The 15,628-nt window shown below is 49.1% G+C and overlaps 1 protein-coding gene across 5 annotated transcripts in view; it reads right to left on the minus strand.

The window, feature by feature from the left end:
• TTLL11 (tubulin tyrosine ligase like 11) overlaps window positions 1-15,628 on the minus strand; it is a 269,679-nt gene that overhangs the window by 80,560 nt on the left and 173,491 nt on the right. The gene's annotated exons all lie outside the window — the stretch shown is intronic.

Raw genomic sequence — 15,628 nt, forward strand, 5'->3', positions numbered from 1 at the left:
TGAAGACAAGAAAATGGGCAGGGTGACCTCTGGGTGTCATTTTCAGCTTGAGGTTCTATAAAGCCATTTTTAGGGTAATAATACAATAATAATTTATGGTAGTAAGAATAATAGTCAGGACTTCCCTGGTGGCACAGTGGTTAAGAATCTGCCCGCCAATGCAGGGGACATGGGTTTGAGCCCTGGTCTGGGAAGATCCCACGTGCTGGGGAGCAACTAAGCCCGTGCGCCACAACTACTGAGCCCACGTGCCACAAATACAGAAAGAAAGAAAGAAAGAAAGAAGGAAGGAAGGAAGGAAGGAAGGAAGGAAGGAAGGAAGGAAGGAAGGAAGGAATAGTTGGCAAGTTTTCAAAAAAAAAGAATAATAGTAGTTCTGGTTCCACTCCTTACTAAGGGTATGGCTTTGGGAAAGTGGCTCTATCACTTAGCCTCCATTTCTGTTCTGTAAAATGGAGATGGACAATAGAACCCCGATCGCAGGGGTATGGAGGGATTCAATGGGAGGACATAAAACAAGGGGCTAGCATCCTGGCCAGAGCTTAGTAAGTGAGAAAGCAATGGGAGCGGTTATCATTCATTCGATGTGTATTTATCGAACACCCCCCTCAAAAATCATGCACATGGGGTCAGAGCAAGCCCAGCCTCCTCCAAGAAGATTTAACTGCCTCCTCCAACCCACAACACTTTTTTCCTCCAAGAACTTTGGTTCTAACAAAATTAGATTTTAAAAAGTGCGGCTAATAAATTAGGCATGCATATTAGAAATCAGGTCCAGAGAGAAAGTCTAACTTTTTCCTTTAGCAATTTGAATTCCCCTAGCATAGAGCTGTTGTCAAAATCCATTAAAGTACTTCATTTATCTTGTCAGTGCCTAATTCCCCAAGCAGGCATCCAGACAGTTTACAGTGGCGTTTCTCACAGAAGTATTAAATGTTTAGTTATCGTGGTACGTTTTTTAGACGATGTCTCCCTGATGGCTCTAGAGACTCCGGAGAGCTCGTGTAAGTTCAAGTACAAGGTTAAGGCGGGGCAGCAGAATGGCAAGAGTTGTAGGGATTATGCAGCAAGCAGGTCTGGGTTTGAGCTCCGACACGGTCGCTTGCCCGCTGAGTGACCTTGGGGAAGGTACTTAACCTCTCTGAGCATCAGTTTCCTCATTTGCAAAACGTGACAATAATACCAATGCACAGGGTTGCAGTGAGCACTAAGTGTAATACCGAACACAAAGAAGCTTGTGGAATGCCAGACAAATCACTGGTCCTCGATACAAGGCAGCTGAAAAATTCCAGCGATTTGGAGACGCACAGACTGGGGTCTAGAGGCCACGGTGCCCACCCACCACCCCTCCCCGAGGAGCAGGGTGCTTATCATGTCATAATGGCCAGAACCACCATGTCCTGACGCTTTCTCCTTTCACAGTGGTCTCTCCAGATGCCCATTCAAATAAATTAATCTCCCCATTTGACCACCTCACCTGGTGGGAGTGAAAGGTTTCCACGCCAACGGGAAGGTGGTGGGGCACCCCTTCCCCAAGAAAGAAAACAAAAGAGTCTGTCACTTAGTTTCCCTGAAACTAAGAGCTGAAGTCAGAGCTGCCCTCTTCCTTGGTCGTCATGGCAACGTTGAGTGACCTACCCCGTCGCAGCAGAAGCGCTCCACAAGGCTCGTGACAGAAGTGCTCTGCTTGCTTTTCCAAAAAAACAAAAACCGTGGCGAAAGCTTCCACCCCTCGCCAGGGAATGGAGAAATTCCAGTTTTTATTATATGGTTCATTTGGTGACGATGAATAGAGTCCACCATCAAGGCCACTTCAAACCTGGTGAACGAGCAGTTACTACTTCCTCAGCCACAACACAGAGGTGGGAAGGGTGCCCTTGTGCCTCTCCTGTCGTGCTCAGGATCTGGGGAGACACGGCTGAGGCCCATACCTGATGCCCCTTGCTACCGTTTGGTGCACAGTCTCTGCAGCAATTTCCCATCCATGAGCTAATGCAACCTGAGCAACAGCTTGGGGAGAAAAAAGCGGCACGCCCACTTTGCCGGAGTGCTGTGACCACGAACCAAAGCGTGTGAACACAACGTTCATTTTCCCTTTTCTGGTTCGCCCTCTGCCCTCCGCCCCCTCCCCCGCACCGGCAAAAGGCTTAATCTCTGACAGCACTTGAACTTGCCAAACATGTTCAATTCTTTCCTTCACTCTTTTTTTTAAAATTTTTATTTTATTTATTGTTTTTGGCTACATCGGGTCTTCGTTGCTGTGCGCGGGCTTTCTCTAGTTGTGGCGAGCGGGGGCTACTCTTTGTTGTGGTGCGCGGGCTTCCCATTGCGGTGGCTTCTCTTGTTGCGGAGCCTGGGCTCTAGGCGCGCGGGCTTCAGTAGTTGTGGCTTGAGGGCTCTAGAGCACAGACTCAGTAGTTATGGCACACGGGCTTAGTTGCTCCGCGGCATGTGGGATCTTCCCGGACCAGGGCTTGAACCCGTGTCCCCTGCATTGGCAGGCAGATTTCCAACCACTGCGCCACCAGGGAAGCCCCTTTCCTTCACTCTTAATCTCTGCGTAGCTTTTAAAAGTCACCTTCTAAGTCCAACGCCTGCCAATCAGATCTCCCCAGATATCCCCCTGGCCTCCAGGCTCAAGACAATTTATTCCCTGTCCATCTCCCACCTCCCCACCCCCAACCAGCTTCTTGCTGTTTCCATGTTGTTATTGGCAACTTCATCCTCCCAGCGAACCAAGCTCAAAACCCTAAAGTCAGCTATGGCTTCCTCCTCTTCCTCAGCCTGGTTTCTGGGGACCTGAACAGAAGCCCCCCCCCACCCCGTTCTTTTTCCTTTCAGACGCTCGGATTCAAATATTTGGAGGGGTCCTACAGGTGGAAGCATGGAGCACGGTGGTTACTGGCAGAGGCTATGGGATCAGGGTCGTGGGACCTTGCTGATCTCCTCCTCTCATTTGATCCTCTCATTGGATCCCCGCCCCCACCGCAGCAATCTTTTGAGGTCCTTGTTATTCTTAATATGATTCCCATTTTCCACATGGCACACTTTCCGTATGAGACACAAGAGTGGTCACATAATTTGCCCAAGGTCACCCGGATCAGCTAGACTCACTTGTTTGTAACCAACACGCAAAGCTCCTTCCCACCCAGATGTAGGTTTCTTAAGCGCAGGGGCCTGTCGCATAGCATCTGGGTGGCGAAGCCCTGACCGAGGGCCCCCTCAGAGCCAGCCAGCAGGGTCTACTCCCCAGCGCGACCCTTTCTCGCTGTGTGGGCTTCAGGAAACAACCAGATAACAGCTAGAGGTCTATAGCGAGCTGAATGGTGGCCCTAAACCCCTCGAATCTGTCAATGTGACCTTATTTGGAAAAGGGTTTTTGCAGATGTAATCAAGTTAAGAATCTCAAGATTATCCCGGGGACTTCCCTGGTGGCGCAGTGGTTGAGAATCCGCCTGCCAATGCAGGGGACACGGGTTTGATCCCTGGTCAGGGAAGATCCCACATGCTGGGGAGCAACTAAGCCCATGCGCCACAGCTACTGAGCCCTCGCGCCACAACTACTGAAGCCCGTGCGCCCTAGAGCCCGTGCTCCGCAACAAGAGAAGCCACTGCAATGAGAAGCCCGCGCACCACAACGAAGAGTAGCCCCCCGCTCGCCGCAACAAGATTATCCTGGATTTAGAGTAGGCCCTACATCTACCGGCAGGTATCCTCAGAAGAGAAAGTCAGAGGGAGACCTGACACAGACACACACACAGAAGACGCTACGTGAAGACAAAGGCAGAGGTTGGAGTGATGCTGCCACAAACCAAGAAACACCACCCAAACCTGGAAAGAGCAAGAAAAGATTCCTAAAGCCTTAGGAGGGAGCACAGCCGTGCTGGCACCTTGGGATCTTAGACGTCTGGCCTCCAGAACTGTGAGAGTACCTTTCTGTTGTTTTAAGCCACTACATGTGTGGTAACTTGTTACAGCAGCCCTAGGAAACCAAGACAAGGTCTCCGTTTCCTCATCTCTGAAATGGGTAACCTCAGAGAGTTACTGCAAAGTAATATACCTGAAAGCAATTAGAATAGTGGCTGGTTCATAGTAGGCCCTCGATAAATGTTAGTTGGACCAAATGACATATTCTGAGTCATTATGTTGGAAACTTCTCCCCAGGTCACACCTGGCTGGCTGCCTCTGCCTACAATAATATCAAGCTTGTAAAATGTTTAACTTCAGAACCCAAGAGCCAGAAAGAGGAGCCACGGGGAGCCTCTCTTCTGGCCCAGGTGCAGGGGATGGACAGGAAGCCGGCAGGGATGTCTGTGCCCTTGTGGGGCCAGTAACCCAGCGCTGGCCCATCTCCAGCTCTGATGAGCCTGTCATGGCAGGTTTTACAAAACATCTGTTTCAGGAACAAGCCTGTTGTTTCAGGTGAGCTCTAGAGATTATAGTATGTTTTTCCTATACACAGCCATGACATGTTCACTGAAGCTGAATATTTCTAAATGTGACCAATTTCTTTTCTTTTTAACATCTTTGTTGGAGTGTAATTGCTTTACAATGGTGTGTTAGTTTCTGCTTTATAACAAAGTGAATCAGCTATACGTATACATATGTCCCCATATCCCCTCCCTCTTGCATCTCCCTCCCACCCTCCCTATCCCACCCCTCCAGGCGGTCACAAAGCACCGAGCTGATCTCCCTGGGCTATGCGGCTGCTTCCCGCTAGCTATCTACCTTACGTTTGGTAGTGTATATATGTCCATGCCGCTCTCTCACTTCGTAAATGTGACCAGTTCCTTAAGTGGCAGAAGCCCATCAAACGCTTCAAGAACACAGATTGCACGTGGGCGGCCCGAGCAGTGTCCTCTGCTTCTCCAGACCTGAAGCCACACCTGCTCTGGCTTGTAGGGAAGTGGTCGGGGGTAGAGGGGGGTAGGAGGTAGCGAGTGCTCAGAAACTGGTCCCTCTAAAAGTTATGCTTAATTCTGCAAGGGAGTCAGGTCCCTTGACTTCATGCATATGGATGGCAGCCGTGGCTGAACGATAACCTGCCATCTATCTCCCCCCCACCCCGCCCGCCCCGTTAATCGACTTCGGTTTGCTACTGAGAATTGGACTAGGAAACGCTTTGCCGGTGCACATACCAATGATTCCCAGGCCCTGAACACGGCTTGGCTGGATTTGACTCCATTCTGGCCTGAGATAAGAAAGCACGGGTGCAGCGTCCCATGTGAAATGAGCAGACCCTGCCGTGGCAGGAGATTGAGAGAGGACCAGAGGGCAGACCAGCAATTAGGCAAGTGCCAGGACGCAGCCCTACAGGTGAAGGGCAACGTGGGCCATGAAGCAGACTCCCCAAGATGCTCCAGGCAGGAAGCTCCCCGAGAGCAGACACACAAGTTGTCCACAAGCCATGCCCAGCTCCCAGTTAGCTCAGAGCCTCCCCGGCTGTGGAATCTCCTGTCCTAATCCTTGCAGCCTTAGCCTCCAGTCCCGGCTCCGGGTCTCTGCGTCCCAGGCTCCGCTTGGCCCCAGCATCCTCCCCTTCCTCGCCAACATGCCGCTGGGGTCCCAGCACCCATGAGCTCAAGCCCATCCTGGCTGACCGCTAAGCTCCCAAGGCCAGGTCTGTCTAGCACAGAAGGCAGTGACTCTGGTCCAACTTCCCCTGAATATCCTGCGGGCTGCTCCCAGAGAGAGCATCGGGGCAACGGAATCAACGCATTTAGAAAGGAAATAGCTTCAAGTCAGGGACTGGCAAGTTTGAGGTCCTCATTCTGTACAAAAGACTTAGTTCTGGATATGGGAAGTGATTTGTCCCAGTTTTCCTGGCACTTGGGTTTTGGGGGTCAGGAAGAAGCCAGGTTTCCTAACTGCTGGTACAGTTTGCTGTGATAGTATCCCTGGCTCTTCCTTTGGCCAGTGTTAGCTCTCTGCAGCCGGGCCCCCCATCTTTCTCACTGCTGGCTCTCCGGCAGCAGCTTGGGGCCAGGCCCACAGCAGGGGCCCAGTTACTCAGACTTGGCCGAATGGTTCTCCTTTGTAAGACAAATCAGACACTCTGTGTTAGTGAAGCCAACACAAAGGTGTAATCTCAGGATTCTGCGAACACCTCAGCTACCAGAGGGGAGGTGCTGTTTCTACCTATAAAACGGTGCGGAAGTAGAGAAGAATGTTAAATTTACTAGTCATGTTACTCTGTTAATTTTTTCCTTGCATAAACTGTGATCTCATGTCCGCACAGTAACAGCTGCTGTTTATCACAGGCTATGACATCCAGGTGTGATTTAGTGTTGCCCTCCTCCCGGCCAGGTAGGAACTATCAGCCCCTCTTTATAGGTGGAAACTGAGGCTCAGGAAGGTTAAGTCATTTGCGCAAGGTCACCCAGCTCACGGGACTTCCCTGGCAGGGCAGTGGTTAAGACTTCATGCTCCCACTGCAGGGGGCTCGGGTTCGATCCCTGGTCGGGGAACTAAGATCCCACATGCTGTGTGGCGTGGCCAAAATAATAGTAAGTTAAAAAAAAAAAAAAGGTCATACAGCTCACAAGTGCTGAACCATGGATTCTAGTCTGTGCTGTTACCAAAGTCAGGGCGTTCTGACATAAGAACAGTAATAATATGTAATGAGATGTAATGAGAATTTTCTCTCTGCCAGGCCTGTGATGCGTATGAACTCATCTAATCCTCACAACACTATGTTTTTCCTCTCCTGAGGACAAACAGGCTCAGAGATGCAAGGAACTTTCCCATGTGATCCCAGCCAGCCTAGAAGATGGGGAACAGCTACAGGCAGAGAGCTCAGGATAAGGGGCAAGGGTGTGAGAGGCAAAGGTGTGGGCTGGACTTCCTAGTTATGTGACTTGGGGCAAAATGCTTAAAAAAATTTTTTTAAACATTTTCATAAAATTTATGTAAACATAAAACGTACCATTTTAACCATTTTTATGGACACAGTGCCATTAAGTACATTCATACTGTTGTGTAAACATCACCACTGTCCATCTCCAGAAATGGGTAATAAAACTCTGTGCCCATTAAACACTGACGCCCCATTGCCCCCAGCCCCTGACAACCACCATCCTACTTTCTGTCTCTATGAATCTGACTCCACTAGGGACCTCATATAAGTGGAATCGGACAGTATCTGCCCTTTTGTGTCTGGCTTATTTCACTTAGCGCCATGTCCTCAAGATCCCTCCGCGTCGTGGCTTGTGTCAGAATTTCCTTCCTTTTAAAGGCTGACTGATATTCCATTGTGTGTATCGACCACATGCGGTTTTACCCATTCATCAGTGGATACCTGGGTGGCTTCCACTTTTCGGCTATTGTGAATTGTGCTGCTATGAACATGGGTGTGCATGGTGTACATGGGCAACTTACTTTGAAGCTCATCTTTTGGGGTCTCCTACCCCAAACCTGAGCCTCTAGCTTTGTCCCCGACTCAGAGGAGAGAATCACCACCCACCCAGTGCCTGGGACAGAAGCCAGAGAGAGGAGATCAGTTCTCCCTCACCTCCCCATTGAGTAGCCAAACCTTGTCCCTCTACCACCTCGGTTCGCCCACTCTTTCCAACCCCATTGCTATGCCCTGCAATCCAAGCTGCCATCACCTGTGACCCATTGGCGGGTCACCTGAATTCCATCAGCCCCTTCACCAGTCTCCTTGCTTCCAACCTTCCCTTCCAACACATCCTCCGTGTCACAGCCAAACTGCAGATCCGAGCGTGTCCCCCTGAGACCCTGAGCCTGTCCCTGGCTCTCTCCTTCCTTTCCTTCAAGTGCTTGTGACAACGGCCCCTTCTCAGACAGGCCTTCCCTGACCACCCTGCTTAAAGCTGTAACCCACGCTTCCCCAGCGCCCCAAGTCCCTTCCTTGCTTCATTCTCCTCCATAGCACTTATCACCATTTATCGGAATAGACATTTTACTCATTTATTTTGTTTATTGTCCACCTCCTCTCCTCTCCTCCCGCCCACCCCAATAAACTATGTCAGTTTCTCGAAGGCAGGGATTTTTTTTTTTTTTTTTTTTTTTTTTTGCCGTACGCAGGCCTCTCACTGCTGTGGCCCCTCCCGCTGCGGAGCACAGGCTCTGGACGCGCAGGCTCAGCGGCCATGGCTCACGGGTCCAGCCGCTCTGCGGCATGTGGGATCTTCCCGGACCGGGGCACGAACCCGTGTCCCCTGCATCGGCAGGCGGACTCTCAACCACTGCGCCACCAGGAAAGCCCGAAGGCAGGGATTTTTGATGGTTTGTTCACTAGTGACTCCTCAGTCCTGGCACAGAGTAGGTGCTCAACGAATATTGGCCGAGCGCGTGAAGGCACTGGCCCCTCTCTGACCCCAATGGCTGGTCCCTCTCTGCTTACAGGATAGAGTTTACCACCACCACCCCGCCCCCGCCCAGCCTGGTCAAGTCCTGTTGTGCTCTGGCTGTGTCCTGCTCCAGCCCACGCCCTACCATATTCCCATGTAAACTAAAGCCAGACTACACTGCTCACCACGTCCTCCTGCTGTCCACTAGCCCAGGGCCTTTTCACATGCTGTTGCCTCTGCTGGGAATGCCATCCGCCCCGCCCACCCTTCACCATGCTTCACGACACCCTACTTCTACCTCTTCTGAAGCCCTTTTCACACTGTACTATAATCACCCATTTACTTGTCTGTGGCTGTTTCTAAACCGCCTGCCCCATGAGGGTAGGATCATCTTGTTCTCTCTCAACTCGAAGTGCTGTGCCCTGAACACGCGGTAGGTGCACAGAAAACACCTAGCGAGGAAAGGGAGCCAACCTCTGGAGACTCAGCTGCTTCACCTGTGAAATTGGGCAAGGCCGCTCCCACAGGTGCCCGAGGATTAGAGATAACGTCCGTTACCGTAACACCTGTCACAGTGCCTGGCACACAGTGGGCATTTAATCCCTGGCAGCTCCGTCTCAGCACAAGGGTGGCAAGGATTTGTGCAGGATCTGCTGTGGCCATTGTTCTCGGAGCCCCCAGCAGAAGTCCTGCCATCATTTGTCACCTCTGGGCGCCACACCCATAAATATCAGCCCCAGAGAGAACTCCTGTCCTCTCCTGCCTCACCCATCACATTTTGGCAGCTTGTCCGCTGAGCAGAGATAAGCTCCAAGTCCACTTTCTTGTGATTATAAAATGCATTTATAATCAGCATGTCATGGAATTGAGAACTTCCAGGAACCTCAGGAACCAACTGTGCCCATCTCTCATTTTATACCTGAGGACACAGGTTCAGAGAGGTTGACCGATGTGCCCATAGTCACACAGCTAGTTAGGGATTTCGCTTTCTATTTCCTCAATGCAGAATTTTATTTCTCTCTGGTTGAACCTAGTGGACCCTGAGGAATTTGTGTTTAGTCCAACACTCTCACTTGGGCTAAATCCTGATCATTTTCATCACTATACTAATAATTGAAGAGAGAGGGACATGCTCTTAACTTTCATAATCTTCCAACTAGAAGCATCAAGTTAGTTTTAGATGCTGGGCAATCTTTTTCACCAAGGACCTTCTCTGCTATCCAAACAGAAGAAACAGATGTGACTCTTGACCCTCTCACTCTTGCTGTCCCCCTGGACAAATGACCTGCCATCAACAGAGGGATGGCAACGTCCTGCCACAGACACTGCTGCTCTCCTTTGACGAGCCCCTCCGTGGACAGTCCCGTGGAGACTCTGGGCTCCCCTTGGTCACGGGCACAGGGGCTCTGGGCCTGGGCTGTTTGGGTGGAGGGACGCAGCCACGGCAAGAGCGTGGAGCCCAGAGCCCAGGGCGTCGGCAGAAGGATCGGGGAGACAAGTGAGGGGTGGCCCCAGCTGAAAGTGAACCCAGAACTTCCCTTCACTGTGAGGCATCAGCCGACACCAACAGACTAATTCACAACCTCTGGTCCCAGAGGAACTCATTATTCCTAATTATTATTATTAAGCATGATGACTAATTAGTAAAAAAATAGCTAACATTTACTGGGTGCCAACTTATGCCTGGTACTTCATGCACATTATTTCTTTTTTACTATTTTACACTTCCTAGTTTACTTTCTATTTTTCTAATTATAAAGTCACTATATGTTCATGGAAAAACTATTTAAAGATACGGAAAAGCAGAGAAAGGGAAAAAAAAAAAATCACCCTTTGTTTCACCACCCACATAGAGCCAGCCACTGCTAACATGTAGGTGTTTTCTTTCCGGGATTTCTCCTCTGTCTGTCCGTCTCTCTATCCATCTTCATGTGTACGCGCACATGTGCGTGTGTGTGGTATATAAGGTTTAATATAGCTGTCATCATACTTTTACAAAAAATTAGTTTAAACTATCACAAGGATCCTATGAGTTGGGTACTATTATCTCCTTTTGACAGACAAGGACCCCAAGACTTAGAGAGGATAAAGAATTTGTCCAAAGTCCCACAGCAGATAAACGGCAAGAGAGGTGTTCAGATCAAGTCTCTCTCTGTCGTCAAAACCTGTCTTTTCCCCACTCTGCCCTGTGGCTTCCCACTCATGAAGGGAGAAGCCGGGATAGTTCTGATTCCATCTCGACTCCTGCTACCCCACTCCTCTGCCGGTGCCCACTGGACCACACTCTACTGGGAGACGTGGCTACAGGTATGGGCGACGCAGGTCACTCCAGCTATGTCCTGACTACGGAAAGCTTCGAAAGCTGAAGCTTCAATGAAGACATTCTGTCAGAAACTGGAGGGAATCTGTGTTTTCTGTCCATCTAGTCATCTGGAAAGCTGAAATAAGAAAGCATAATGAACTACTTTTGCAAGCTGTTTTGCATGAGACAAATACAGGTAACTTCTACAGAGCAGCTGCCAGCGATCCCAGAAGGCCTCCCCTGGCCCGGCCTGCAAACACCCGTGGGGAGAGAACAGTGAGGACCTGGAGTCCACGTTTGCACGAATGGTTTGAACAAAACTGTACGTACTAAACATCCTTAAGTTGGCACCAAGAAGGTCAGCACGTGGAACGTCCTATGTGCACCGGGCACAGGGGATCTAAGATCAACAAGGCAGGGTGTCTGCCTGCACGGAGCTCGCATCTGGTGCAGGGGGAGAGTTCCCAAAGTGTGCAGTCAGCGCTGAGACACAGACACAGAAGCCTTTTTTGTTCCCAGAACCTCAAGGGCAGATTCCTAAAGTCTTTAAGATGGGAGAATTCACGGTGGAGAAGAAAAGTTAGGGGGACCACAGGCGGGAACAAACTGATTAAAGGCCTTTACGAAAGTCCTCTGTTCATCAAAAGAAAACAATAAAGAGAGAGGACTAAATAATATATCTTACGTTAAGTTTCTCTGTCTTAAATCTAGGAACAAGAAGTTGTCACTCTTTGCTCCCTAGACAATTTTCGTGTGAGGGATCTTTCTCCCTCACATTTTGAACAAGATGCCTGGAATCTGTTAGGCTTTGCTGCAAAGCAGTGTTTACAAGGAGCCTGATTTGTGTGTCAGTGTGTGTGGTGTGTGTGTGTGTGTGTCAGTGTGTGGGGGGGACGAGTGTGTGTGAGTGTGTGAGTGTGTGTGTGGGGCGAGTGTGTTCCACCACCTAACGCTTCAGTTACCTGGTGTGTGTGTGTGAGTGTGTGTGTGTGTGTGTGCGTGTGTGTGTGTGCATGTGTGTGTGGGCGAGTGTGTTCTACCACCTAACGCTTCAGTCACCTCCAACCGAATAACCAGGAGTTGTTGAACTCTGCCTTCTGGATCCTACCAGAGTCACAGGAAGCTGTGAACGTGAAATGCCTGCAATGTTCCTGCCTTGGGTGAGGTGCTCAGATGCAGAGGAATTTTCCAACACGCCTCCCTCACACTCCTGCCTGTTGCTAGCACTGGGGGCTTCAGTCCCACTTCCTAACTCCAGGCCGAGGAGCCCACCCCCTCGCCCCCTCACCCAGGCACCCTCTTGACATATGTGAGGGTGTCCACAGCCCCCGCACTGTCCCTCAGCACCCTTTTCTCCGTCACAGCCATAGCAGCCACTGTCCCACATCACCGTCCTCCTTTTCCTTGTCCTTCTTTGCTTCCAGCCCTCATCCGGGAAGATCCCACATGCCGTGAAGCAACCAAGCCCGTGTGCCACAACTACTGAGCCTGTGCTCTAGAGCCCACGAGCCACAACTACTGAGCGTGCGTGCCACAACTACTGAGCCTGCGCTCCAGAGCCCACGAGCCACAACTACTGAGCCCAGCCCCCCCGCCCTCTTTTTCTAATGATTCCCGAAAGGAGTGACTCACACATCTCATCTGTGGGGAGGGAAATGGTTGCATAGAAGGGTATGTGGAGGGGAAGGATGCAGGTGCCTGGACTTCAGTGAGGAGGCCAGAAGGGCCTGCAAGGGTTACTGCGCAGACCCCAGTACGGCAGGAGCACGAGGCCCCTCTTCTGCCCGTCGGGAGAGGGAGAAACACCTGAGTTGGGTTCAAATCCCAACTCTGCCACTTAGATGCTGTGTGACTTTGGGCAAGTCACTTAGCTCTTCTGATCCTCTGTTTTCTCACCCTTAAAATATAGATAATATCTCCCTTGGAAGGTTGCTGTAAAGATTAAGTGATATGGGCTTCCCTGGTGGCGCAGTGGTTGAGAGTCCGCCTGCCGATGCAGGGGACACGGGTTTGTGCCCCGGTCCGGGAAGATCCCACATGCCGCGGAGCAGCTGGGCCCGTGAGCCATGGCCGCTGAGCCTGCGCGTCCGGAGCCTGTGCTCCGCAACGGGAGGGGCCGCAGCAGTGAGAGGCCCACGTACCGCAAAAAAAAAAAGATTAAGTGATATTATATATAAATGTATACGTATATATAAAATACGAGATTATGTATATATTTAATTTTTATAAAATGTTATAAAACACTCATTTTGTACACACACGCACACGTACACACACACACACACAAACCAGGTATAAACAGTGGCTGGCTTAGGGCGATCCCCAACTTCTCTGGGCTGGCCGTGTCTAGACTTCCCAAATCTCTCACGAAGCACAGATGTCACGGTGTACTTGGAAGGATTAGGTAAATGTAAAGTATTTAAAGAAAATACTGAGGTGCATTTTCTCTTCTCTGCTTTGAATGAAATCATATCCATCCCGTCACTTAACAGTGAGGGGTCTGCAGGTTTCTCCAGCACGGCTCAGGGATACCAAATCCAACAGGGTAAAACACACAGCCCAACTTAGCTTCACACACTAAGTCTGAAAATGAAATACGAATTGCTTGAATTCCCACATGCATGGCAGAGCTCTCTTTGGAAACAACATTGTCTCTTTGGAGAAGATACTAACAACTAAGAATATTTCCACATTTCATAAAGATCATCAAAGGGACATCTACAACTGCTCGCCTCTTATATATTATTATGCGTTTGATAAACTGCTCAACTAGACACACCAGCCAGCCCCTCACAGCTAGAGTCCCAGAGTCCTGAGGCTCCACCGGCCAGCTCAGCCCTGTCCAGCCTTGAGCCAGGCCTGGCCCAGCACTTGGACCCTCAGTCCCCTGGGCCCCAGTGTTTTTCTTTCTGCTGTAAGCCTGGACTTTTCATGCTTAAGCAGAACTTCAAACTCTAGCAGCTACTGGCCCCGACCTCAGGGAGGAGGTCAGTTTTATTTGCTAGTTTCCCACTAGGTGGATGCCCCGACCGTTATCCCTGCCCAGTTGACAGCGCCCCCTGCCAAGCCCTTGCCTGCTTCCTCCACCAGGGCAGCAGGCGCCATTGTCCACACTCCTTCGTGCTATCTGAGTCCAGCTGTGAATGACCTGAGCTCATGAAAGCAGGAGGTCGTTATGCTTGGTTGCCAGTGCCTGACCTTCCACGCTCCTCTTGCCATCATGGGCCTGTAGCCATGGACCCAAATGAATCCAAGTTTGGTTGGTCATGCTCTTTCATTTGAAAAGCTCTGCTAACTCTCTGTATCAGGGGCCCCCAACCTCAGAATATGCTGGCCTCTGATGTATGTTCCTACCCAGGGGTCCACCTTGTTGGGGTTCTCTCTAACATTGCTGGTTTTAATGTTGTAATACCATATCTCTTTGTAAAAGACATGAAAAATGTAGAAATATGTGGGTAAGAGAACAAAACTCTCACACATAATCTCACTATCCAGAAATGATCACTTTTAATATTTTGGTAAACTCCCTTCCCGTCCTCTTCCATGAATATAATTTTTTCACATAGTTGAAATCCTACTATACATACAGTTTTGTAGCCTCCTTTTTACATTTAACATTTTATTGTAAGCATTTTGCTGTGTCATCAAAATTATTTACAGATGTCTTGAATGACTGCATGACTATCCCTCAAGCTAATAGATATTTAGATTGTTTCTCATTTTTTACTACTTGGAAGAACATAGTTACACAATGAATTTTTCTTATAATTTTGGATTATATCTTCAGTGTAAAGACCCAGAAGTGAAATTTGTGAGTCAACAGGTATTAACATTTTTAAGGCCCTTGATATATAATCTGGCTTTAGTCTATGACCTTGTAAGTTGCTGAAGAATAAATTCATAGTCACCAATTCAAAGTTTTTTATCTAATAATCTTTTGTTTGCCCTGAAATTAACTACTGAGATCACAATAAAATAGGGTGACACATTTTTCTATTAATTTCAACACAAATATGGGTTTACAAATATTTCACATAGGAGTATGTGAAACTAGAAGTGATGAGATTAAGCAATATTTTCAAGTGACCCACAGTCACTTTCTCAATAATAGGAAATAGTCATTGAGATTTGTATCTCTAATTATTTTTTAGACTCTTCTTCTCAAAGCTATGAATCTGGGTCTGAGTCAGCACCCTAAACAACCAAAATTGGAAAGAGTGAACTCTATTTTTGAGTTTCCTGTGTAGATTATGAACTTGGGATGTCAGCTGTTCAGAATCCATTTATGTAATAAATTTTTCTTAATATCTGTCTTCCCCATGAACCCTCCCCGGATTCCTCCAAGCAGAATTAATCATGCTTCCTACCCTAGCTCATCACCAGTGCCTCATTTAACACTTACTTGGGTCTTCTTGTATTTGAGTTATTTGTCAAGTCTCCCACTAGGCTGGGAGCTCCTAGAAGGCAAAAGCTGGTGTGGTTCCCAAGACTTAGCATAGAAATCAACTCATAACAGGATGAGGATTGAGGTTCAACTTGCCAGTAAGCACGCGGGTTGGGCCTCGCTAGGAATCTGGTGTATATAGGACAGATCCAAAAGGGAAAGTGGAAGGAGGTCGAGTGCCGGCCCACAGGCTGTCCTCAGAGCAATGGTCAGAAGAAGAGAGCACTTCTTCTAAAATGTCCATGGTTCCAAAATGAAAGAAAAATTCACTGGTTATTTTACAGATATTTATGGAGTACGTTCCAGATAGTAGGATTGTGCTAGGTGATGGGATCCGGAGAGAAATAAGAAGTGCTTTCTGTCTTCCCAGAGCTCATGGCGAAACAACAACAAATAGAGGTTTCAGTGGTCTTATTATACGGTTATCCACAGATGAGGGAAAGTACGCCTGCAAAACCAGGACAGGACAGGAGATAGTCTGGTCTTCCATTAACCAGAGACCACCACCTTTAGTCAGTTTTCCACAGATCATTCAAGATTCCTTCCAGCAATCACCACGAGTCAGCCCTG

This window comes from Delphinapterus leucas, chromosome 6 (assembly GCF_059928025.1).
Source record: "Delphinapterus leucas isolate spDelLeu-1000000601 "Yukka" chromosome 6, BTC_Dleu_Yukka2, whole genome shotgun sequence".
In the NCBI taxonomy this organism is placed as follows: Eukaryota; Metazoa; Chordata; class Mammalia; order Artiodactyla; family Monodontidae; genus Delphinapterus; species Delphinapterus leucas.